The following is a 27,093-nucleotide window of genomic DNA, read 5'->3' on the forward strand; positions in this document are numbered from 1 at the left end:
TTTAAGATACAAAGTTTGTGCTAATTTGTTACAGCAAATAGGAAAATATACTGTAAGAATAGGAAATACAGAATAGAAGTATATTATTTACTTGATCCCATTTTAATTTCTTATAATGTTTCAATACCATACATGAGTTAGAACTTTTCTAGAAATTATTCAGACAAGTAGGATCACAGATTTTTTTAAAAATCACATTTTAATCATAATAGACACTGCCAAATTATCTACTAAAAGACTGTACCAACTCAAGAATAACTGATTCTCCTCAAGGTCCCCATCTCCTGAAGCCAGAACCTTAATCCATCTGACTCAGTCAAGGCCCAGTCTCCTATGAAACTACATGAGAAACTTTCTTCCAGGATAACTCTCTTTAGGTAATGTAACTTAAGAAAATTCCACTACCACATGAGGAAGACAAGACTAAAGCCACAGAAACCCTCTCACCACCTTCAGAGCCCTTGTTTTAAAAGGCTTTTTTTTTTTTTCGGTCCCTGAGAATGTGGAGGAAATGCCCATTCTGGGCTTCTGTGGCACTTTTTCATCCACTTCATTTATTTTTGAAAATGCTTTTACTAGTGCGCCACACTTACACATAATAGTTGGTTCATTTTAACATAATCATACTTTTTAACAATTTAGAAATGAACACCTGCACAAAATCATGTGTGTTCTATAGAGCAAACATTCCTGCTCAGGGAACCTTTTCTCTCTGTAGTACCTAGTTATTCTGCCAAAACATGGGCCCTCATTTGACACACTGACTCACCAATAATTAAATAATGATAATGTCTAACATTTATACATATATAAATATATAACATTCATGTATTATACACATATCCAGTCTAAGAATTTGATATACATTAACTAATTCAATCTTAAAACACTATAAAGTAGCAATTATTATCATCATCATTATTTTACAGACATGGAAACAGGCACAGAAGGTCATACTGCCCAAGATTTTCCTGCTTAGTGGGAATTTGAACCTAGACAGTTGGCTCCAGAATCCATGCTCACGCATAATCACTCTGACAGAGGCCACAGTCTTAAGTCCTAGTGACCACAGGCCAGATATCCCCATTGAATTCACGCACCACAAATGTAGTAACCACTGTCTCTACCTACCTAACTTCATTACATACAAAACAGAGGGTTACAATTTAGCACCAAATTATACTCTGATTTTCAGTTGTTATCAAATGGTTGTACCTATCCGAACTATAAAATACTTGGAGGCAAGAATGGTAACTTACTTGTCTTTCAACTGGGTTCCTTTTTTTCCCCTTTAAATATTGGCATTCCTCGATGTTATATTTTCAGCACCCTCCCCCTTTCTTTCTCAGTTACATTCTCTACTTTAGTGGATATTATCTACTTTCTATTTCATGATTACCTATCAGCTTCCAAGTTTCCAACTCTATAGGGGTACTCCACCTATAAATTCCAAGGCATCTCCAAATTCAATTGTCTAAGGACTGACTTATTTCTGGCTCAGAACCTTGATGTCGCCCTCGACTCTTTTTCTTCACCTCTCCAATAATTCTTTAAGATCTATGACTTTTATCTCCCAACTCTCTCTCAATTCCTGTTACCTCTTTTCACTGATATACAGTGGACCCTCAGTAAATACCTGCCAGCTGGCTTTTCTTTTCTGTCACAATTATATCCATACCTCCATCCTTTCTCTCTTACAGAGCTTATAAACTAGTGTCTAAGCCTCACTTCTTGTTCTTCTCTCTTCTCCACTTTGCCATCAATATTTTAAATCTTGTTAAACAGAAACCAATTTCTTCCTCAGTTCACTCATATACAAACTCTTCAGCCTTAGGAACAAGGCCTTACACATTGGGCGCCTGTTGCCATCACCCCATGTACACTACTCACCATCTCTACCATTGAACTCCATACCTCAGACAATGTATTGGACTGGGCTCTTTTTAGGGGGGTGTGAGGGACAGGACTGGACCCTGAACCCAGGGGTGCTCTATCACTGACTTACATCTCCAGACCCTTTTTATTTTGAGACAGAGTCCCAAATTAATAATAATAAAAACATGTATCTAATGAATTATCCCCAAAATTGACCTTAAACTTGGAAACATCTCCCCTCAGCCTCCTGAACAGCTGGGATTACAGGCACACACCACTGGTTGGACTAAGCTCTTTTTCTCACCTTTGGGTCATTATCCAAGCATTTTCACTGCGAAGAACAATGTTCTCATCCTCAAGTCCCCTCATTCCTATTTGTCCTTCAGAGTTAAATTCTTATCTCTTCAGAGAAGCCTTCCTCAATCCCCTTAAATAACTCAAATTAAGAACACATAGTCCTTCATGTATATTCTTCCTGTGTCCTCTCTATCACTTCTTCTATCACACCACAGTAAATTTACTGTTTACTTGGTTAAAACTGGTCATTGTGCCTGGACTATGATACCTGTCAAATGCCCAATAAATTTCTCATTCATGAAACGAACAATATTTGATACACAGTAGACACTCCAAAAATATTTGTGACAACCAATGAATTCCTAACATTTAAGGTTTTGTTTTTTAATATTTTTTAGTTGCTGATAGACCTTTATTTTTTATGTATTTATATGTGGTGCTGAGGATCAGAGTACCTCAACACATGCTAGACAAGTGCTCTACCACTGAGCCACAATCTCAGTCCCAACATTTAAGTTTTTAAATGTAAACTAAGCTGACAGTTTGACAAACTCTAGGAAATAACATAATAGAAAGCTTAACAAATTCCTAAATTAGCCTTGTAACTATAAATTCCTTGTCATTGATCAAGGTTATAACTTGACTGAAAATTCTTTTTTTATTGGCAGCTACTTAAATTGACAATTTAACCCCAAAAAATCTGAGGTCAACTTTGTTTTTTGAAACAAAAGGGAAAAATATGAACATAATAAATCTAGATATTACCAATGATTCATTTGGACCCTCAGTCACTTTTGGACCTGCCAAGTCAGTATGATAGAGAAAAATCTAGCCAAGAAGCCAGAACTTATCTAATAATCATCAACAGGACTTTGAAACAAGATCATCTCAGGGCCACCATCAATGATAGTAAATTAAATCAGTAACAAACTGTGTTGAAAGACTTCTACTGAGTATATTCTAGAACTGAGCTGTACAATATAATTAGCCACTAACCCTATGAGGATACAGTACACTGAAATGTGGCTAGTTCATTTTGAGATGTGCTATAGGTACAACACACACCAGATTTTGATGACTTAGTACCAAAAATAGGTGATTAACGACTCTGACTACTTGTTTAAAACAAGTAGTGTTTATATATATGGGGTTAAATAATAGATACCATAAATTAACTTTGTTTTTGAGATTTTTTAAAATGTAGCTATGAGATAAATTTAAATATGTGGTTCACATTACATTTCTGTTGGACCAAGATATTCTAGAACCATTAGTCAAAACTTCTTAAAGGCATCAACTTTAGAATTTACAAGTCTTTTTTTTTTTTTAACTTTGGTACCACACCCAGCTCTACAACATTTTAAAATAAGAAATAAGGGCATTCTATCTGATGAATTATCCCTTTCATAATGGATAGGCTTTACCTCTAAAAATTATAGGAGGATATGGCCTTTGTAAGATTTCAAAAAAATCATATGAAGACAAAGGGACCCAGTTGGGCACAGTGCCACAAGCATGTAATCCCAGTGACTTGGAAAGCTGAGGCAGGAGGATGGCATGTTCAAAGCCAGTATCAGCAATTTAGGGAAACCCCATTTCAAAAGAAAAAATAAAAAGGGTTGAATATGTAGTTCAGTGTCCCTAAGTTCAATCCCCAGTTCCAAAGAAAAAAGAGAGAAACCTCACATATTTTATTAAATTCTTATCTTTGCAATCCACTGTGCTTTATCAAATTAAATCACTCATTTGTTTTTTAATCACACATATTTATCTCAAGAAGAGACCAAATGAGGTTTGAGTGTACCAAGAGGATGAAGATAAGGCGAGATTTCTACTGGAATGAGTCAGTACATGACTCTGGATTATTACAGAAGTATAACTTACCTGCTTGTTATAAAGTAAAGCAAATCAACTCTTAGCTGTTATAAGCCACAAGAGTGAACCATCAATATCCTGCCCAACAAAAAGAAAACAAACATTTTGATTCTCTCTCCCCAAGATTTCTCATATTCATCTCCTTCTCCCCACTGCCTCTAGTCTTACATAGTCTCATACCTTAAACATCACTATGGCCTCTTAGCTGACCTATCTCTACTTTCTCCACCCTGCTGCCAGGCAATTCTCCTGAAATACAATTTCATTCAAACATATCTGTGTGAACCTCTAATACAGAACCTGCCCTCAAAGAATTCACAAGTAGGGAAGACATACATCTCAAGCTTCTCTTATCCAAAATTCCCACTGGAACAACCATTCTGAAGAGTAATATATCAACATCTGGTATAGCTAGAGATGTGAGTATTGTTTGACCTAGGGATTCCTAGGAAGGGTAGCTAGGAAGCTGCTACCCTATCTTGTGTATTTTTGAACACATACATCATTTGTAAAAAGAAAAACAGAAACTACAAATAAGTGCCCAATGACAGAAATAAAAATTGAAATTTTTATTTAAAAATCTTCAAATACAGAAGTGTATGTATATGCATATATATAACATGTATGCTACATACACACACACACACACACACACACACACACACACACACACCTATATGCCCATCATCCACATTCTAAATTTAAAGCTGGCCGTCTTGCTTTATCCTACTTCTTAAATTAAAAAAAAAAAAAAAATGTACTTTACTGCTAACACCCACTGCATTTTGTTGCCTTATCTAAATATTAATTTTATTCCATAGCAATTTCCTTCTCTCTCATCTACCCTACCCATCTTTCTTTCTCCCCCATGAAAATGATTTGATGAATAGCCAGTTCATCTGAATCTCATTTCTGATTTTTTCCTATTGCCTCCTCAAAATAGCATTTAATCTCTTTCTTTTCTTTTTTCTTCCTTTTTATTTTGTGGTGTTGGAGATTAAATCCAAGGCCTCATGCATGCTAGTCCTTTGCTCTATCAATGAGCTACACCTGAGGCCTAATTTCTTTCTCCGTCTCCAGTATTTCTTATAAACTAAAAGTAATAAAAGCCTGATGAAATTCAGATTAAATTTTGGGACAAAAATATTTCATAATTGTTGATGTATACTTGATATTGAATCACATTAGGAAGCATAAAACTTTTGGTTCATTGTTAATGATACCAAGATTAATTACTAGGTAAATGATGGACTGGATCGATCCCTCTGATCATTTTACCTAGAGACCAACTAGCAATCTGTAACGTCACACTGTTGCACCATGTGAATAACCCATTCCCAGTCAACCTTTGGTTTTTTTTCTTCTTTTAATCAGTTTTAACACCCACTAATGATCCTGGCCCATGTCAATTATTTCACAACATGTTGTATAAAATTGTGACTTTCTAATTCCATAATTCCTTTTACATTTATTATTTGGCTTTCCTAATTGACTACAGTATAGTTCCTAGTGAAAAGCAGTTAAATTTATAATAGCTTTTAATTGTCAATTTTCAGATTCAGGAAAAGATATGATAGTCACCTTCAGTTGTTCTGTTTTGTTAAATATTCACTTTCCCAATAAATTACTCCTATTCTTTTTGATGTTCAGATTGTCCCAGTTTTGTCCAATAGCCTCTTCAATTTGGCTTTTGCATCTTTCAAAGCTTTCTTGCTTCTGGCACAAAATGTTCCAGGTTCACTATGTATGTATGTTCCCTGCACCAGACCTGGAATGAGCTCTGGACTCAATTTTAAGTAGAAGTATTTAACGACCAAAATCAAAGTATTAAAAGTACTTCTGTCTACCAAGGTGACACTGTTTCTAGATCCTTTTAGTGCACAAAGATAAGAAAAATATGTATACATAGGTAGAATTAAAAAATACATATTTAAATTGTGAGTTCATGTTGACATTCACAACTCAAGTCAATCATTACCAGGTCTTTTTGCTTAGTTTAATTTTATATTTGTATCTCAATTGATTCCTAACACATTAAATAAAGACTTAACTTGCTTTATTCTATGATATATATCAAATGATATTAAATTAAAACACATATTAAAACTAGCAATAAAATTTAAAATTTTTTTGTCTGTCTTTTTGTCCTGAGCATATATACCATTTACTGTGGAACTCAAAAGTCACTTAAAAGTGTTTTTCCAGACCTGGGGTTGTGGCTCAGTGGCAGAGCACTTGCCTAGCACATGTGAGGCACTGGGTTCAGTTCTCAGCACTGCATATAAATAAATAAAATAAAGATCCATTGACAACTTAAAAAAAAAAAAAAAGGTGTTTTTCCCACCAGGTGCAGTGGAGAAGCTTGTAATCCTAGCTATTCAGGAGGCTGAATAGTTTGCAAGTTCAAGGTCAACCTGGACAACTTAGTGTGGCCCTGTTACAAAACAAAAATACGCCAGGGATTCAATATCCAATACTGAAAAAGAAGAAAAAAAAAGTTCTCCATGTATTTAAATAACTATTTTGTATTCTATATGTAGATTCATTTACTCAACAGTGTTTTTGATCTTTTGATCTTAGGGATTTTTTTTTTCTTACAGTACTAGAGACTGAACTCAGAAACACTTATCACTGAGTTATACCCCCAACCCTTTTCCTTTATTATTTTAAAACAGAGTCTTGTGAAGTTGCTGAGACTGGCCTCCAACATGCTGTTCTCCTAACTTCAGCCTACTGAGTTGCACAACTTACAGAAACTCACTACCTCACCCAGCTAATCTCAGGGATTTGGGGGCAGAGGGGGGGATGTCTAATTCACTGAAAGTTTTGAAAGTGTAAAAATATTTAACATACTTCAAAAGTTAAAATTGAAAAAGGTATACTCAGAATCTTAGCTTAATTCTTGTTTCCTTCATGCCATTCCCACCCACCCTTCACCATAGGGTAACAATTTTATTTATTTGTCTTTTTGATTTTTCTGTTTGCAACATAGACAAATTAGTATTTATATACACTTACTCTCCATCCTCCACTTCTTTTTAATATGCCCAAAAAAGGCATACTAAACACTGTTCTGCACCTCATTTTTTTTATTTTTACCTTTTAATTTTTCTACTAGAAATACAAGATTGTCTTTTTTTAATCCATTAGACATTTCTCCTGTTTAATGAAATCCATTTTCATTTTTCCAAATATATATTACCTTCTTTACTTTTCATTTACACTTTACATTTTTCCTTCCTACAATGTAGAATCACTCTGCCCTTTTTTTTTTTTTAAGGGGCAGAGTACTAGGGATTGAACTCAGGGGTACTTTACCACTGAGCCACATCCCTAGCCCTTTTTATTTATTTATTTATTTATTTTATTTTGAGACAGGGTTTCACTAAATTGCTAAGGGTCTTGCACTTGCACTTCCAAGTCATGGGATTACAGTGTGCCATCACCATGCTCATCTAGTATCGCTGTCATTCTGCTTTAGACATATCCTTTAGAAATGCACTGTCCAACCTGGGCACTGTGGTGTAGGCCTGTAATCCCACAAATCTGGGAGGCTGAGGCAGAAGAAGTTTGAGGCCAGTCTCAGCAACTTAGCCAGACCCTCAGCAACTTAGCAAGACTCTTAAAAAGACTCGAGGTGCTGGGGATGTGGCTCAGTGATACAGTGCTTGCCTACCATTCGTGAGGCCCTGAGTTCAATTCCGAGCAACACACACACACACAACAAAAAAGTTAAAAAAAAAAAAAAAAAGGAAAGAAAGAAATTAAAGGCACGGCGGCACATGCCTGTAATCCTAGAGGCTCAGGAAGCTAAGGCAGGAGGATCGCAAGTTTCAAAGCCGACCTCGGCAATAGAGAGGCACTAAGCAATTCAGTGAGACCCTGTCTCTAAATAAAATACAAAATTTTATTTTGTATTTTGGCTGGGGATGTGGCTCAGTGGTTGAGTGCCTCTAAGTTCAATGCCTAGTACCAAAAAAAAAAAAAAAGACTGGGGCTTCAGATCAGTGGTAAAGCATCCCTAATACAAAAAAAAACAAAAAAACTCACACTGTCCAATCTGTGCAGGTGTGCATTTTTTTGACTATTTAAAATAAGCAAAATAAAAAATTCAGTCCATCAGCCACACTAGCCACTTTCAAGTGCTCAAGAGCCTATATGTCTGAGGCAGGAAGATCACAAGTTTAAGGTCATCTCTGTGGTTAAAAACAAAAACAAATAAGCAATGCCTTATGTGGCTTATGACAATATTGGCCAACACCGAGATCAAAAACATTTCCATCATCATAGAAATTTCTATAGAACAGTGCTGCTTAAATCATCTTTCATGGATGAGATGTTGACAGTTTTGGGTCTGGAAATATATTGGTGGTAAACCATATCTTTGTGTGCACCTGTGACTGTGTGTGTGTGTGTGTGTGTGTGTGTGCACGCGAGCATGCAGGAGCACGCTAGGGATTAACCCAGGACTCACTCATGCTACTTTTAAGCTTTTTCCATTACTGGTTTTCTGTGATTTTTCTTATCATGTGTGTAGGTGTGCATTTATTTTTATCCTGAGTAGGATTCATTGGGATTCTTAAATATTGGTATCTTTCATTGGGGCTGAGAAATACCCTACAACATCTCTTCAAATGCTCTATATCCCCTCACCCTCATTCCTGGAGTTCCAATTAAGACTTTCTTGATATATCTTACAATCTTTTGTATTTACATCTTTTTGCCTTTGAGCTTAATTTGCCTTTGAGGATAATTTCATCTGCTCAATATTCTAGTTTGATACTTCTGTTGTATTCAATCTACTGTAGATTGTATCATGAAGTTTTTGATTCTGCTTCTAATTTTTTTCTTTTTTTGAGTTTCCTGTTCCCTGTCTTCAAGCCTGCCACTAGATACAGACAAATATTTCATGGGGGCAAAATCATACTTGATTAAAAACAACTGAACTGCATGCTTCTTGAATTAAAGTAAATTACCTTTGATCCTCCTGCTTCAGCGTCCCAAGCCACTGGGATTACAGGTGCACGCCACTGCACTCAGCTTCAAGTGAATTTCTACAAAATGTTCCATTACTATCCTTTCACTCATCTGTACATATTTTTCTCAACTTATGTTTCCTAAAGTTCCAGAGGACTTCAGTACTGAGAAAGGCAGGGGGTAAAGGGGTAAACACAAACTGGAGATAAAAGAATAGGATGAGTTTCGGTCTCTTTTTACTCACTTTGATCCCTACGTACAACTACTAGAAATTTGTTGTTTTGCTGCAGTGCCAGGGATCAAACCCAGGGCCTTGTACTTGAGTGCTGTACCACTGAAGTTATGCTATACCCCAACCTATTTGTAACTTTTTTTTTTTTTTTTTTTTAAAACAATAGGGTCTCACTGTATTGCCCAGGCTGGTCTCAAACTCATGAGTTCAAGTTATTTTCCTGTCTTAGCCTCCCAGGTAACTAGGACTACACACTAACACACCCTACTGTTCCTAAAGCATTTTATAAAGTAAACCACTATCAGCAAAACATCTTCTCTTCAGATATAAAGAGGCTAAAATTTCCATCATCCCACATTTAAATCCTTAATAACATAACCCCAGGAGAAAACTATCAAATTTATTTGCAAGTCCTAATATGTTTGTACTTTATCTGTGCTCCATTTTTAAAGTTTTTTATTTATTTTTACTCAAAAAAAAATCAGGTAAAAGTAACATATATGTTATAGCCTCAAAAATCAAATTCTGAACTATAACTTAGGCAAAAGTCTTGAAATTTCAAATTCTATAGCAGGAAATTCTTGTAGGCAGCACCCAGCATGTTGGGACTCCTTTTCTCCATTGTATTAAACCTCTTTTGTCTTATATACAGTTACTCTCAAATTTTTCTACATAATATTTGTGTACTCTACTAAAAACATCCCTAAACTTCAGTTTTAAATATTAAAGTACAATTTCATCTCCCCCAAACTAAAGATTCCTTATTCTAAGCTATTTTTGTTTCTTGGGTTTCAGATACCAAAAGATACCATTAAATTGGAACTGTGCTAAGCTAGGGTTGTGGCTCAGCAGAACACTTGCCTAGCATGTGTGAGGCACTGGGTTTGATCCTCAGCACCACATAAAAATAAATAAATACAATAAAGGCATTGTGTCTCACTATAACAACAAAAATTTTTAAAAATTGGAACTGTACTAATGAATTAAGCTCCTACTTCCGTATACTGTATTTATCAGAGATACATCTTCTTTTTCTTTTTCCTTTTCTATTTTTACATTTGTTTCTTTAATAACATTCTACCAGTGCATACCAGCGTCTCTGACTGTAAAATTATGAAATTATTGATATCCATGAAACTTAGAATATAAATATTGATAATTCTAAGGATAAGAATATTTATTGATGACAAATATTTGATATTCATGTTTAAGATAAGTTCATGAGTTTCATATCTATAGCACATAAATTATGCCAACACACATTAAACTAAAAAGTAATAAAGATTTCCCCAGATAAGGTGACACATGCCTATAATCCCAGCTACTCACAAGGCTGAGGCAAGAGGAGTGGCAAGTTCAAGGTCAGCCTGGACAACTTAGCAAAACCTTGGCTCAAAATAAAAAATAAAAAGGGTTAGGAATGTAAGTCAGTGGCAGAGCACCCATGGGTTCAATCCCCAATATCTCTATCTCTCTCCCTCTCTCCCTCCACCCCCCCCCACACACAATTTGTCAATTAGCATGTACAAATATTCCTCCCAGTCTGTTTTAAATTTGTGCACTGTAATAGTCTAAAAATGTGATTTAGTCAAATTTATCCATGTCTTCCAAAAATGTAGATATAATTATGTAATCCAATCACATATAGAAAACAGTAAGATTTATAATGTATATTTAACTTGAAGTGAAAAATGATTTAGCCACTCACCATTCTAGTTTTAGAATGAAATATGAATCTCCCATTTCCTCAATAGATCTCAGTTCACAAATGCTGCTTCTCATTGCAATGATGAGAATTTAATGTTAATTTTTCCCCCAGTACAACACAGCCCCATAAATGCAGGCCAACTGCTAGGGCACAGTGATAGACTTCATCACTAGAGGAAAACCTGGCTGTTTTAGATTTACTGAGAGATGGTATCTCTATTTCCCATGTGACAACTTCCTAGAATTAATTCTGACTATACATTATTTTCACCTAAAATGCATAATCATTAAATAAATGGTAACTCCAATGCATCTCAGACCTTTTAAGATCTGGCCTGTGCCTCACTACAGCCTTATCAACTCATTATTTCCCCTTTGGGTTTATAATGTAACAATACAGAGTCATCTGTAAGTACCCAAATGTGCTATTTGATCTCATGATACTGCTCCTTTATGTGTTGTTCTGCCTAAGAAATCTCCCTTTTACAATTTACCTAATCAGCCATTAATATCCTGCCTTCAAAACTCAATTCAGACATTACCTTCTCCAACAAGCTCTCCTTGAGCTCAGCAGAATTAATCACTTCTTTATTCTCTCACTGTGCCCTAAACATACTTCCATTATTATATGGATTCTACCACATAATAAATGATTTGTTTACAAGCTCTCCTCTCCCATAAGCCTCAGGAAGTCAAGGAAGGTTTAACTTACATGTATATGTATTTTAGTAGCTAGCTAGCAGTTTCTAGCATAACAATCATTTAATAAACAAATCCACTTTAATTCCACACTAGTACAACACTATAAACCTGTGTTGCCAAAGTAAACAAAGCACTATAATTAAATACTACACAAAAACTGAAGTCACGATTTTAAAAAAAAAATTGTAGTTGTAAATGGACCGAAGAATACCCTTATTTTATTTATTTTTATGTGATGCTAAGGATTGAACCCAATGCCTCACACATGCTAGGTAAGCACTCTGCCATTGAGTTATAGCCCCAGTCCTAATGTCACGATTTTTAACTGAAATATTTCATAAGATGAAAGAATGGGTGGACAATCTGAATAAATTATGAGCAAATAAACTGAAAAGCATTTCTCAAAAGAAGATACACAACTAGCCAACAAGTATATGAAAAAATGCCCAGCATCACTAATCATCAAGGAAATGCAAATGAAAACCACGATGAGTTATCATTTAGAATGGCTGTTATCAGAAAGACAAAAAAAAATAACAAATGCTGCTGAGGATGAGGAAAGTGAACTCTCATAACTATTAGTGGCAATGGAAATTAACACAGCCATTATGGAAAAAAGTATGTTAGTTCCTAAAAGAAAAAGAAAAACAAAAATGCCATGATCTAGAAATCCCACTATTGGGTATATATTCAAAGGAAAAAAAATCATTTTGTCAAAGAGATAACTGCATTCACATATTTATTGCACTACTCAAAATAGCCAAGACATGAAATCAACCTAGATGCCAAACAATGGATGAAATGATAAAGAAAATGTGATTAGCTGGGTATGGTGGCACATGCCTATAATCCCAGCAGCTCCAGAGACTGAGGCATGAGGATCACAAATTCAAGGCCAGCCTCTGCAATTTAGTGAGGGCCTAAGCAACTTAGTGAGACCCTGTCTCAAAATAAAAAATATACAGGGCTGAGGATGTAGCTCAGTGGTTAAGTGCCCCTGGGTTCAGTCCCCAGTGCCCCTACCACCACCAAAATGTGAGTATATCTATATATGAATATTATTTAATAAAAAAAGGAATAAAATTCTGTCATTTGCAGCTATATGGACAACTGGAGGACATTATATTAGGTGAAAAATTCAGGCACAGAAAGACAAATAAAACATGTTCTTGTTAACTTCCACTGAAATCTCAAAAAGTAGAAAATAAAATACTACTTAGCAGAGGCTAGAAAGGATGGGGAAAAGAAAGGAATAAGGAGATGATAGTTAGAGGGTTCAGAGGTGCAGCCAGACAGGAGGGTGTTAACTTCTAATGTTTTAACGCCATAATAGGGTAACTATGGTTCACAATTAATGGGATATTTCAAAATAGTGACCAGAGAGGATTTTGGATGTTCTCATCACAAAGAAAGGATGCATATCTGAGGTGATATATATATATAGTAATTACTCTGAACAATAATAATCACACACTGTATACAAACATTGAAATGCCACACTGTACCCTGCAAATATGTACAATCACTACATATGAATCTTAAAAACATCTTATTAATAATGAAAAAAATATGTAAATTATATAACAAAAGCAGTCTATAGTTCAGGTTTTTTGTTTGTTTGTTTGTTTGATATTTGTACATGCCATAAATCAGGATTGTTTAGATCCATAGGTCATAACCTACAATTACCAGACTAAGAAATCCTTTTAGTGGGTTAAGATCAACATTTTAAAAAATATGAATATGTATCAAATGTAATTATCATCCATACATATGGAAAAAAATTGAAAACTACTTCTATAGTTGCTACCTATGTTTAAAGGTTTAAATTAACAAGATGAAGTAGTCAAGGAAGGATTCTTCAACAAAAGACAAAATCTGAGTGGGGCGTGGTGGTACATGCCTGTAATCCCAGTGGCTTGGGAAGCTGTGGCAGGAGGATCACAAGTTCAAAGTTAGCCTCGGCAACTTAGCAAAACCCTGTCTCAAAATAAAAATTAAAAAGGTCTGGGGATATGGCCTAATGGTTAAGCGATCCTGGGTTCAATCCCCTCACCAAAAAAAAACATTGGAGATACTCAGAAGACAGAGACTGGGAGGATTGAGAATTCTAGCCTAAGCAACACAGCAAGACTCCATAAAGACAACATTTGAAGCATTATCTGGCTCCCCACTACCTCTCTTAGCTTACCTATCATTCCCCACAAGCATGCTCTAGCCATTTAGAGTTTAGCAATTCTAACCAGTCAAACAAACATTCCCTCTACTTAGGGTCTTGCACACGTTCCCTCTCCTTAGAAAATTCTACTTAGATAATTGCATGCCATGCTCCAGGGTTTCAGTCCAGTGAGGTCTTCAGGACTTTCCCTAACTATACAAAGTAGCAGCCACATCCCATTCCACTATTCCCTTATCTAGATTTATTCTTTTTCATAGTACTCATTACCACCTAACATCATAGACCTGTTTACTGTGTCTCTCCTCACAAATCTCGGCTCCAAAACTTTTGTCTTGTTTTGTTCATTACCATAATGCAGAGATTAGAAAAGTGCCTGGCACAGGGCAAACATTCTTGAACAAGCTTTGACAGGCCAGGAAAAGAACTCAAGGAGTTGTGCGTGAGCATGGTACACTACTGAGGAAACACCAGCTTAATAATGTTTAAAAGTAAGGGGAAAAAAAAAAAACTAAAGAGGAAGAATATAATATGAAAAGGTTTGAAAGTCAGAAAGTAGAATTTGGACTTTATCCTGAAGTCTACTGGGAGTCATTCAAAGTTTTGAGCAAATGTTGATCCATTTAAACATTTATTTTGCCCAAGTTCAATTCACTTTGCTTGGCACAATGGAGAGTACAAAGATCAACAGCACAATATTCTCTACTTGAGCTTTCAATTTAGTAGCAATGGGTTCAAAAAAATGTTTCAGGAAAATTATTCTGGCAGCCATAAGCAAGAATAGGTTAAAAGAAGGAGAAGCTAAAGTTAGAAAAACTATGCTGAATGATGGATTTAAGTAATAAAGGAAAACATGCATCACAGACAACTTCAAGATGATAAGGAGGAAACCAGTCAAACAAACATTCCCTCTACTTAGGTTCTTGCACACGTAAGGGGGTTTACCTGGGAGCAGGTAGAAGGCTGGGTAATAATAAATCTAAACTGATGGAAGTTCCTCGAGCCTTCCAGTAGAAACATCCAGTAAACCACTAGAGCTACAAACCTGGAGAGTACACACTTGAGAGTCATCAACATATAAAACATCTATCTGATAAAGACATATAGAGGAGGAGAGGACCAAGAATTGATGGGTACGATGACACAACAAACTTAAAATTTGTAGTCAGAGAAAACCAGAATGGTATACTAATATGAAAGGCAAAGAAAGAATGTTGGCAGCCTTTGTAAAAATCAACTTAACACGCATATATTGGCTAAATAAAATCAGGTCAAAGCTAACACTGTTGACAAGAACAATGTCTTCTGAAGCAATAGTCTGAATAAAATATTCCAAAATTGCAGTTAAGTAGTAAAAGAGCTGGGAGCAGCAACTGGAACTCAATCCTTAAACTTCTGAAATGAAGAAAAGAAATAAGGCAGACAGGAGGAAACAAGTGCAGTAAAGAAGTGCAGCAGTTAATTACAGTTCATTTTTTTCCGGAAAAATCTGTACATTTTAAGGTAAAGAGGAAAATCCAATAAAGATAATGATCAACATAACCAAAGAATAAAAGTTAAGTATGGCAGCAAGATTCCTGGGAAAAAAACAAAAGCAAAGATTCCTCTTTTATTTAATTGACAAAATATAAGATGACAGAATTGAGATTCATTATGGTGACAATGAAAAAAAAATGTGCAGGTATATACCCTACAGTTTTTCCAATAAGTAGAAGTCAATAGCACCTACTAAGAGAATAAGAAGAAATATGAAACATCAGAAAAATATGAAATTAATATAACAATTAGCATGAAGTAGTAAGGGCCCATTTGGAACTATTCAACACAAACTTATACTGGCCAAGGAATCATAATTATTCAACTTCCTCCATTCATATGCTGTGAATTATGAGGGGAAAACAGAGGAAATCAATGATGGAAAGATTTGACAACAGAAGCCCAGTAAATATCTAACACACGCACAAATAAACTTAGTATCTTAGCCCATTTGAGCTACATAAACAAAATACCATAAACTGGGTGGCTTACAAAGAACAGAAGTTTATTTCTCACTGTTCTAGAGGCTGGAAAGTCCAAAATCAAGGCATCAGCAGATTCATTCTATTTAGGGCCAGCTTCTAGACAGTAGTTTCTTTGATGTAATCTCACATGGTGGAAGGGGCAAACTGGCTCTCTGGAGTCTCTTAAAAAGGCACTAATCTCATTCTTTGGGGGCTCTGCCTTCATGACTTAATCACTTTCCAAAATCATCATCTTGGAGACTCACAGTTCAACATATGAACTTCTAGGAAACACAAGCATTCATACCATAACACAATGGGAAAGAAATTAAGGGTTCTTGTAAATGGATAGAAATAAAGAAAAACAGTAAGAGTAATCAATCACATAGGCAAAGGTCTAAGAACTCACATAAGCCATTTAAGATATAAAGGAAATTTTTTAAATCATTCACTTACATACCATAGTATTTAAATGCGCTGTTTGGGTACATGGTAAGTGCTATAGACACAATGGAGTCAGAAAGGACTACACATTCAATAATTTTATCATGAGAAGAACTGAACTAATTCCAAAGTCCAGTATTAAAACTAATTTTGTGTCCTCGAGTAAATAACCACCTCAGTCAGAATAGGAATGTATTAGAAACAAGTATCATGGTGGCCTTCCTCCCACTATTCTTTATATAATCACTACTTCAGTAAACCACTGTAGTAAAGTATTTTATCCCTCAAATGTAATGAGACAGAAACAAGCTGTTACAGGAACTCTCAAGACTTTTTTTAGAAAAAAATTGTACTTTATATAACAGAATCATAGTATCCGTGGGTATAGCATATTTTTAAAAACAGAATCACCCAATTGGTGGGTTTAACATTTTTTAAAGCAAAGGAGATAGAAGTGGACATTTCCCATTATTTCCATTTTTTTAACTATGTACTATAAAACTATATAATGTCATAAAAGATGTTTTAATACTAAAATAAAATGGGACTCAAAATTAAGTAAATGGTTTGGTTTTCTTATCCGCAATTCCAAAATTAAAAAAAAAAAAGTTCTGAAACCAAAAATAATTTATTTGGTAGTAAAACCTTTTCTAAACTGACATGAAGCTATCTCTAATCTATCCCATTTAGCCTAATGTTCATATATTTTACTGCAGAAAATGTTAACATTAAATAGTAACGTTTGAAGAAGGGTATTTGCACTGAACTGCTTTGGAAGACTGCATAACATTATTACCTTGCTTATATCCAAAAAATTCTTAATTTCAAACTATTAGGTTCCCAACGTTTTGAACAGTGGATTTTGGTCCTAAAATAATAATCACTAACATTTACTGAGGTATTAACTATGTGCCAGGCATTGTTCTGGTCACTTTATGTGTACTAACTCATTTAATTCTCACCACCACCATGAGATAGGTATTATGATAATCCCCATTTTTTAAAGAAGAAAACTGGCACAGAGAGATTAATAAATTGCCTAAAATCACATAGCTAGAGAATGACTAACTGGAATGAATAAAACATTTAAAATATACACCTATGATGAAGAAAACACAAAATAGTTAATTACAGTAAGGTGGTAGAAGTCAGTGATATTTTCTCTGTTCAATTAACATATTACTTCGAGAATGGGAAGAAATTAAACTGAAAAAAACTCAAAATATTACATGCACTTACAAAATCACATTTATGTATAAATCCTGAGTCGTCTTGCATAAAGTGAATAGTATGAAGTTTAAATTCCTTAGCTTATGCAAATATCTTTAATTCTGAATTTAAAAGTAATATTAACATCTTTTTAATACACAATAATTCATATTCATTGCAGAAGCTGAAAAATTTGAATAAGCACAAAGAAAATAATCACCCATAAAACTACACTTAGAAATAGCTACTCCAAAGTTGGGGATGGTGGTGCATTCCTATAAACCCAGCTACTCAGGAGGCTGAGGCAGGAGGATTCCAAGTTCAAGGCCAGCTGCAGCAATTTAGCAAGATCCTGTCTCAAAATAAAAAGGGCTGGGAATGCAACTCAGTAGTAAAACACCCCTGGGTTCAGTCCTCAGTACCAAAGAAGATAAATAAACAAAAGAAATAATCACTCAACAATTCTGCATGTAGTCTTACAGATGTCAATAAATATTTTTTAAACCAAAATGGAATACTGTTTTTAAATCTACTTTTCTCGCTTACAGTTTTTCGTGTCTTTACATTCTTCTATCATCACTTTAATGGTGGATTGGTAGTATCCCCATGTAGAGATGTGGCCTAACCTCACTGTGAATTACCTAGATTGTTTACAATTTTACAGCATAGTGAACAGGAGTACTGGCTCGGTAGTGACAATGGCAGGACTAAAGTCCGGTTCTACTAGTTACTAATTCAGCTACGTCATTTCTCTATACTTCAGTATTGTCTTCTGAAAAATGGGAGACAGTACCCAGTTCAAATGTTTACTGTGAGAGTTAAATGTGTTAATATATTGTCTTTTTTGTTTGGTGCTGGGAATGGAAGCTAAGACGTCATACATAATATGCTAAGCACAGCTCAACTTGTGACTCTACCACTGAGTTACAACCTCAGCTAATAGACTATATATATAGTTGTAGATGGACATAATACCTTTATTTATTTTATGTGGTGCTAAGGATTGAATCCAGTGCCTCAAATGTGCTGGGCAAGCACTCTACCACTAAACTACAACCCCTTTGTATGTGGCATGTTATTTTAAGTAGAACATTCACCCCTTCTCAAAGTTTATATTAGAATTACCTGGAGACCTATAAAATAGAGGACCAAGCTTAAGAAGTGCAGGACCTGGGCCCTTATTATTATTTTCCCCCCAAATTCCCAAGGTGGTAGACACCCAGGTACAAGAATCACTGAACTGCAGAACCAGAGGATCTAGCCCCCCATAGGCTCATAATATCAACAGAGCTACAACTGATATGCTTACATCAATACAGATTACTTTAACTGGGAGTGAACATGTCAGAGGTATGTTCATTTTTAAGACTTTTGAGTCTGCCAAAGCAGAGTGGCTTAAAGTCTTTTATCAAATAACCCTGTTACTTCATACTCAACTTATCAAGATGAAAACTCTGATCCAATTAAGCTCAACTGTCTCACTTAGTTTTTGCTCTTTCTCCATGTACCTGCAAACATAGATACAGTTCATAAAATCTCAAAGTTTATAGAAAACTTGAGGATGCCTTGCCCAACTCCTCCTTCAGCACATCAACTCCTATACACTAGAATCCCCAACTGGACACTAATAGTAAATAAAGACAGCCTACCAAACAAAATAACTCATTTTATTTTTAGACCTTTAAAAGGAAATTTCTCTTAGAAGATAGTTGAAATCTGACTCTAACTTCTAACCATTGATCCTGGTCTTTCTAGACAGATCAAACCTGATCCTTCAGCATGACAGACTACCAAATATTTCAAGATGGTTGTCATTTCTTAAAGGAGCTTCTCTCAAACATCCTTTGTTTTCTACATGTCCTTATTCCCATTCCTCCCAGGATGAAAATCCTCTGGCTCTACTCTACAGTTAGTGATTCTTGTACTTGGGTGTCTAACACCTTGGGAATTCGTGAGGAAAAAATAATAATAGGGGCCCAGGTCCTACACTTCTTAAGCTTGGGCCTCTTTTTTAAAGGTTTCCAGGTAATTCTAATATAAACTTTGAGAAGGGGTGCAAGGTTCTACTTAAAATAACATGCCACATACAAAGGTGGCAGTATCCTACATGCAACACAACCAGTATAAAGCGCAGTGGGTTAACACTTCCTATAAGCTGTTCTGTCAATCTAAAATTTATTTACTTTTTTAAAAAATTAAACAATAGCGTTGATTCACACTAAACACAGAGTTAAAATTATGAAGTCTTTCCCACGATGTCTATTTGTGCAAGAGAACTTGGGGCCCCAACTACAGCCTTTACAATTATTCCTATTAAAAAATAAGTCCAGATGTGGTGGCACATGCCTGTTTTCCCAACTACTCCAAGGGTGAAGCAGGGGACCACAAGTTCAAGGTCAGCCTCAGCAATTTAGCCAAGATCCTGTCTCAAAAATACATTTTTAAAAAAGGAGGGAAGGAGGGGGCAGAGGTAGCTCTGTAGTAGATCACTTGAGTCAGGCACAAACAAGGTCATGGGTCTCAAGTACTGCAAAAATGGTAAGCGAAGTAGAGTTCAATTTTAAATATCTGTATCTATATCCCTACATATGGATTTATCTTTAGAGGAGAAATCACTTCAAGTTTAAGTCTCTACACTTATGCATATACTCTGCCCAAATAAAGGAGCAAAGGCTGAACTGACAGCTAATTGCACCAAAACATTTCTGTACAGAGCAATGTAGTGTTCATAGTATGAGAAAACACTAATAACACTAAATTCATCTGACTCTGGATTTACTTTTTAGAGAGTATGGTAGAACTTTTCAGTAAAGTTAACTAAAACACTAATTATCATCATCCCAAAGTAGACATATTTGTGGTAGAGAAATATGACTAAGTACAAAAGTGTGAACCAAAGGAATGATTTTCGTTACAAAACTAAATTACTGGGGCTGGGGTTGTAGCGGTAGAGCAGCTTGCCTAGCAGGTGACAGGCACTGGGTTCAATCCTTAGCACCACATAAAAATAAAACAAAATAAAAGTATTTAAAAAAAAAAAAAGGAAAACAAGACCCCAACCCACTCTAAATAATATACATAAAAAAGGGTGGGGGGCTGGTATTAAAAAAAAAAAACTAAATTATCCTTAATGAGGTAATTATAGTTTACAACTTATTATATATTATAAAGACTTTTGAGTTCAAAGGTTCCCAAAACAATAACTGTTTAAGCAGATGGAAATGCTCATTACTTTGATCATTACGTTGTATACATGTATCCAATTATCACACTGTACTCCCTAAATACGTATACATTAAAGAAAGAAAAAAAAAAAAACGAAAACTAATTTGTCTTGAGTCCAAGACCTTGTTTGAGTTTGGTTTTGTTTACTTGTTTGTTTTGCAGTGCTGGGGACAGAAACCAGGGCCTCAAGCTTGCCAGGGAAGTATTCTATCAGGGAGCTACATCCCCACCAGCTGGGTTTATTTTTTAATGTTTGCAAAGAGAGAGGAAAAGAGATGGAGCACAACAGTGAGTTCATCCACACTTGGTACAGGGCCTCATGTACCCTCAAAACTGAATGTGATTTGAAATTTAATACAAAAATCCCGGGAAGGTTACGGGCACCTGTAATCCCAGAGTCTCCGGAAGCTAAGGCAGAAGAATCACAAGTTCAATGCCAGCCTCAGCAATTTAGCAGAGCCCCAAGGAAAACAAGACCCCAAACCACTCAAAATAAAATACTTTTAAAAGGGTGGGGGGTTGGGGATGTGGCTCAGTAGTTAAGCACCCTGGGTTCAATCCCCAGTGCAGAAAAAAAAAATTTTTCATATGAAATTTCTGAATTCCTAATAACATGTTTGCTTTACCTGTTTACAAGATACTTGGGGGGGGGGGTCTATTCTGTAGGAGATGTAGCCTACTATAAAGACTTTTATTTTTAATATTGGAGGAAAAAAAACTAGAATCAAGTAAAATTAACCAAGATTCAACCTATTGTCATAGGAACAGCAAACTATTAAAAATACACCTGACATTTTTTAACAATTACATGAAGAACCACCAGATGCTTCCTGTTGATGGAACAGTACAGACTGACAGATTCAGAGTAGAGTTCACAGAAACAACTGGAAACAAATTTAGTTTCCTTTCCAAACCATTAAAACAAAATGTGATCTTAAAGTTTTACACACTGCACTATAACTGTCCAGACAGAAAAGTTTCTAAAGATTCAGACAGAAAACTCTAGATGTGTATAGATACATTACACAGATTGAACGAAGGTTTTACTCTTTTAAATCTGGAGCTCCCACAGTGCTTTGAAAGTGTCCTATACTCAGATTACAATTACACACAGATTTTTCACAAGTACATCTAATGTGGAATTCATGTTTTATTTATGTACATAACTAAAGAAACATATTGGAATTAAAGACAAAGTTTAATCACTCAGAATGAATCTTCAGTGATGATGTGGGGATGGTAAGGAGGAGAATGAGACTGACATTATTACACTGTATACATGTATGATTCCACTACTGGTGTGCACCATGTACAACCAGAGGAATGTGTTCCACTTGTGTACAATGTATCAAAATGCATTCTATTGTCATGTATAACTAATTAGGACAAATTAAAAAAGAAGAAGGGAGACCAACAGAATATAAAGAAGGGGATCAGGGATAGGAAGAGGGAAAGAGGAGATACTGGGGAATGAAATTGATCAAATTACACTGTTTCACTGTGTTCACGTAGGAATAAAACAAAAAGAGAAAAAAAATGAATCTCCAGGAGCATATGCAGGTTACATAATCTTTAACTATTATATTGTTTATGCACCAAAAGCCCAATTGATTTTTTCGGGGACTGGAGATTGAACCCAGGTCCTGGAGCACACTAGGTAAACCCCCTACCCGTGACTATAAAGCCCCACCCTTAAATCTCAACTTCTTAAAAAGTTAGACCCCAAGAAAAAAGTACAAGAATCATCCTTATTATCCTGATTTTTAAAATGTGTATTGGATAGTATCCTTATATGACTTTCACAGTGAAAACAGACAGGAATAACACACTTCTGTGTTAAAAAAGGAGGGAGACAGAAGTGGCGTTTTCCAGATGTTACATGGTATGATACCACAACCAGCGGTGTTCCATTAACCAATCATTAAAAAGATTTGCAGAAATACAATGTCACGCTTGCCTAATATGTCACTGTGTTAACGTGGAGTCAGTTTGTTGATTTTTTTTTTTAAAAACAACTTTTTTTTTTTTTTTACAAAAACAAGATACAGCCGTCTTCAGTTTCCTTAAATTGAAAGTCTGAGCCTGAAAGTGGAAGTGTCAAAATATGGCAGAAGAAATTTAAACCAAGCTGGGTGGGTTTTTACATGATTTAAAACACGAGCAAAAAAGAATTTCTGAGCACCAACTTCTGCATGATAAATTAGAGTGAGTTTTTAATTCCGGGATGGCAATCTACAAGGATCATCCACCGACTACATGAAACTTGTTTGCAGATTAAAATTATACTTCAGAAAGTAACACTTGCCTGAATTCAACCAGCAACCCAGTGTCCGGAGAGAGAAAATAATTCCACATTATCAAGCCCCTTTCAGAAGTACTGTGCTCTCTGCCCTCCTTTGAACAGATCTCTGCTCGCCACAGTCCAATCAGCTTTGAATCAAAAATTTGTGTACTGAAAACAAGCTTGAAGTGGGAAAACACACAAAGCAGGCCAGAATCATTCCTTTGGTTTCAGTTTTCACGATGCACCCTTGAGACTAGGCACGCTGATTCAACACAGTTGGACAGCTTCAACGAAAGTCACTAAATATCACACCGATTAACTGTGCCCAGGCAGAGAAGACCTGGCAAAATTCTCAATATCTGCCCCGAATCCGTTCTCGTAAGTCCCAGCGGCGAAGTCTCTGGGGCAGAAGTCCCGAACATTCAGAACCGCAGGCTTCGTCCCCTCAGGACTCGAGTCCCCGCGGCCGAGGCAGTAGCCGTGGCGGCCCTGCCCGGCACCAGCTGAGCTCTCTCGTTAACCCTGTCCAATCCCGCCGCTCCCACCGCGATCCGACAGCCTTCCAGCTCCGCGGGCCCCACAGCACAGCGCGACAGGGCCAGTCGGCCCTTCCCGCTCAGTAAGGCCGGCGGGACAGTCAGGCCGCAGAGACAATGGGGCTGGCGGGGCCGGGGGCGGCGGGCGCCGAGGCCGGGCCGCGCCGGCCTCCTTCCCTCTTCCGCCCACTGCCCGCCTCCCAGCGCCCACAGAGTCCCCGCTGCCCCGGCACGACCCCATCGCCGCCCCGGGGCCGCCGCTCAGCAGCGGCTCGGCGGGAAGCGCAGGGGAGGCCGCGGCGTGCCAGGGCCGAGGAGGGGGCGGCGGCCGCCACCATGTCTGCCCGCCCCTCCCAGAAGCGGGGTGCCCGGCAGACAAAGCGCGGCGGCGGCGCGGGCGGAGCGGGTGCCCAGGCCGACCCCGTCGACCCCCGCGGAATAAGCGGGTCCGGGAGCCCCGGAAACCCGGCGCCTTAATGCAATAAACAGGAAATCGCGGGGATGATCTGGGTTCCGGGGGAAGTGGAATTATTTTTTACCAGCGAAGAGATCAACTTCCACATCCGGTGGTAACAGGGCCCTACACAGACCCGCACTGACCTGGAAAAGCTTCGGGAGCGGCGACGGGGGAGCAGCAGGAGGTGGTGCGGGGACCCGAGGCGCCTCGTACCCGGCCGGGCTGACGCGGCCCCGCTACACACTAAGCGCTTCAGCTGCACAGGGCGCTATTTTCCGAAAATGCCGCGTCTGGTCGGCGCCCAAAATCCCCACCGAAAAGTCCCCCGTGCTGCGCGCGGAGGGACACATGGTGTGCGAGTGAGTCAAGCTCCCAGCATCCCTCCCGGACCCGGCCCTCGTCAGCCTTTCGCTTGAGGCTTTTTCGCCCCTGCCTTTGTGTGCAGATCCCGCTCCCATCCACTCCCTAAACCCATTCCGGTGGGAGGAAGGGACAAGAGCGTTTGATTTTTTGTTTTTTAACAGAAGGAAGGAAAATATGCCATTTCTAGCGTTCAGCCACACAAAGAAGGCGGCGGAATGATCCGCTGTCTGCGACCGCAAGTCCCGGCTCGCCCGGCGCCTGCGCGGCAGCGGGGGTGGAAACTGCGGCGGGCCATGTGCGCGGAATAGCAGCCGAGCTGCACCGCGCCGCCTCTTTCCGAGATGGGTAGGAGTTTGGAAACAAGCTGGCGTGTGCTAACGCTAGTATGTCTCCGACGTGACCGTTGAAAGGCGTGGACTGCGGGATCCTTGGGATTTAAGCTTGCCAATTGGACCGCCTAGCAGAATTCTGGGAGACGGAAGGGCAGCCAGGAGGCTAGGATTTACCTTAAAGTGGCCCTAGACTGAACTAGGTAGACTGGGATGGGAGTCGCTGTTGAAGTTCCAGGGGAGGAACGAAGACTGTTTCCACTTCGCATAAACTGAACAGTCAGGTTTATGACGAGGATGTACGTGTTTCTGTAACCTTTTCTGAAAAAAGCGTTCTAATGATGCCTCATACTTTGTAGACTACAATAATTTGCTCACTGAATTCCCTTGGATTACTTGTCACCTGTCACAGAGGTAGAGATCAATTTTTCTGTGCCTGCAACATAAAGCTTTTTTGCGTTTTATTTTAAAAGCAAGTTTATTCGGAGATGGCGATTTGCAAAGGAAAAGTCTTAAATGTTTATGAGATTTCCAAAGTAACTCAACATACTGATGTTTTAACAGGGAAGCTCGGGGATCGCTTTCCCAACCTACAAAGAGCGAAACTTTGGTATCTTTGTATCTAGGAGTTGGGAGTATCTCAGACAACGCGAAGTTTAGTCCAGAACTGACAAGTTTAAACGGAATTCATATTTCCCACTGTTTTTGTGTGGCCTCATAAGTAATTTATCTTCACTTACCCTTTGTAATACTGATGCAATAAAGATTCATAGTCTTGGTATAACTCAATATTCCTAAATTGGAAGCAGAGCGGTATAGGAGCCACAGTCTTTATTTGTTTTTATTTAATATTTTTATTGATAAAACGTAAAGATTTTGATGTCATACTTTTTAATGTTTTTTAGTTGTAGATGGACACAATATCTTTCATTTTATTTTTATTTATTTTTATGTGGTGCTGAGGATCGAACGCAGGGTCTCACACGTGCTAGGCCAGCACTCCACCACTGAGCCAGGACCCAAGCCTCAATGTCATGCTTTTCTGTAACACAGAGTTTGAGTAAACATTCAGTTAATGCTACAGAATCTTTGCCCCAATTGATCTTCTGCTGTAAAATGTAACCAGTTAATAGGCATCATCAGTAGTATGATGAGGGGAAATTGCCGAATACTAGAATTACAAAGAGGAGGAGCCCTTTACTAACCTGAAAGGGAGGAATTGAATAACACTGGAGAAGCTATGAGCTTCAGTGAGGGAATTGAGGAAGGCCTCCTAGATAGAGGTTAGAAAACAAAATACCAAGGAGTTCGATGGATAAAGAAGGCAATGCTATTTCAGTAGTATCTAAAGTGTTCCTGTAGAGATCTAATGAAGTAATGAATACCTTGAATGCCATGTGCAGAAATTAGCTTTTAAGAGCAGGAGGGAAATGTTGAATGATCTGTAATAGGAACATTCATGTGATTTAATTTGTGGATGACTAGCATACAAAGTTCAAGACAAGAAAAACAGTTTGAATAAAAATCCAAGAGAATGATGAATTGGAGAGAGAATGGCAAACAGGAGTGAAGGACATGATCAAAGTGGTTATGGAGAGCTTAGAGGTTTGGTTGACTCCATAAGGGAATGACTTAAGAGGTAGAATGTCAAAGGTGACCCTCAAGTTTGGCAGTGAAGCACCTAGGAAGATGGTAATATCTTCACTGAGATAAGAAGGGAAGAGGAATATGTTAGGGAAGGACAAAGGTTCTATTTTGATCATGAAGTATTTGAAGTGCCTGTGAGCCAACCAAATAGATAAGCCCAGTCAGCAATTAGGTACTCATTCAACAGTTGTTGGAAAGGCACCCCCACCCTATGCCTGGGCACTGTTCTACACACTACGGTAGGTAAAGCAGCAGTAAGACAAACATCATTCCTGTTCCTATTTCCAGTGTGTATGTTGGGCAGGGGGGACTATAAAATAGAAACAAGAAAAGACATCCCATAATAAGTTAATGAGAAAAATGAATGCATGATTGGATAAAATATTTCTGAGTGAAAGAAAAAAATTTTGGTCCTTGATCAGAAAAGCCTCAAAGAGAAGTTATTCTGTGAGCTCAGACCTAATGGGAAAGAAATTTGGACAGTATTCCAGAGGGAATAGCAGGGCAAAAGCCCTAAGGTAAGAAGGAGTTATGTTTAGGGAGCAGCAAAGGTGGCAGAAAAAAAATCTAGTGAAAAAAATTAAAGAGATGGTAAGAGACAAGTCTGCAACTTTTGTAAGATCAAGCCATTGAAGGGTTATAAGAATGGAGAAGCATGTACGAGGATAGTAACAGTAGAGATGGAGAAAATGGATGTATCACAGATATAGTTTGAGGATTTAACCTGATGTGAAGAGTGAGAGAATAAGAAATCAATA

At 37.5% G+C, this 27,093-nt stretch overlaps 1 protein-coding gene across 8 annotated transcripts in view; it reads right to left on the reverse strand.

Moving 5' to 3' along the window:
• The window catches only part of Gabpb1 (GA binding protein transcription factor subunit beta 1), a 61,280-nt gene extending 36,982 nt beyond the window's left edge, over positions 1-24,298 (reverse strand). For 3 of the 8 annotated variants that reach the window (XM_046460833.2, XM_046460835.2, XM_046460834.2), the window contains exon 1: positions 24,140-24,296. The gene's annotated coding sequence lies outside the window, so the exon portion shown is untranslated. Of the gene's footprint in view, positions 1-23,024; positions 23,721-24,139 lie in introns of those variants that run through there. The other 5 variants (XM_046460832.2, XM_046460829.2, XM_046460831.2 and 2 more) reach the window with 4 other exon arrangements.
• Between the last annotated feature and the right edge of the window lie 2,795 nt (positions 24,299-27,093).

The sequence above is a fragment of the Marmota monax genome, unplaced genomic scaffold (genome assembly GCF_021218885.2).
Source record: "Marmota monax isolate L192 unplaced genomic scaffold, Marmota_monax_Labrador192_F-V1.1 WCK01_AAM20220418_F8-fsc00001, whole genome shotgun sequence".
NCBI classification, from domain to species: domain Eukaryota; kingdom Metazoa; phylum Chordata; class Mammalia; order Rodentia; family Sciuridae; genus Marmota; species Marmota monax.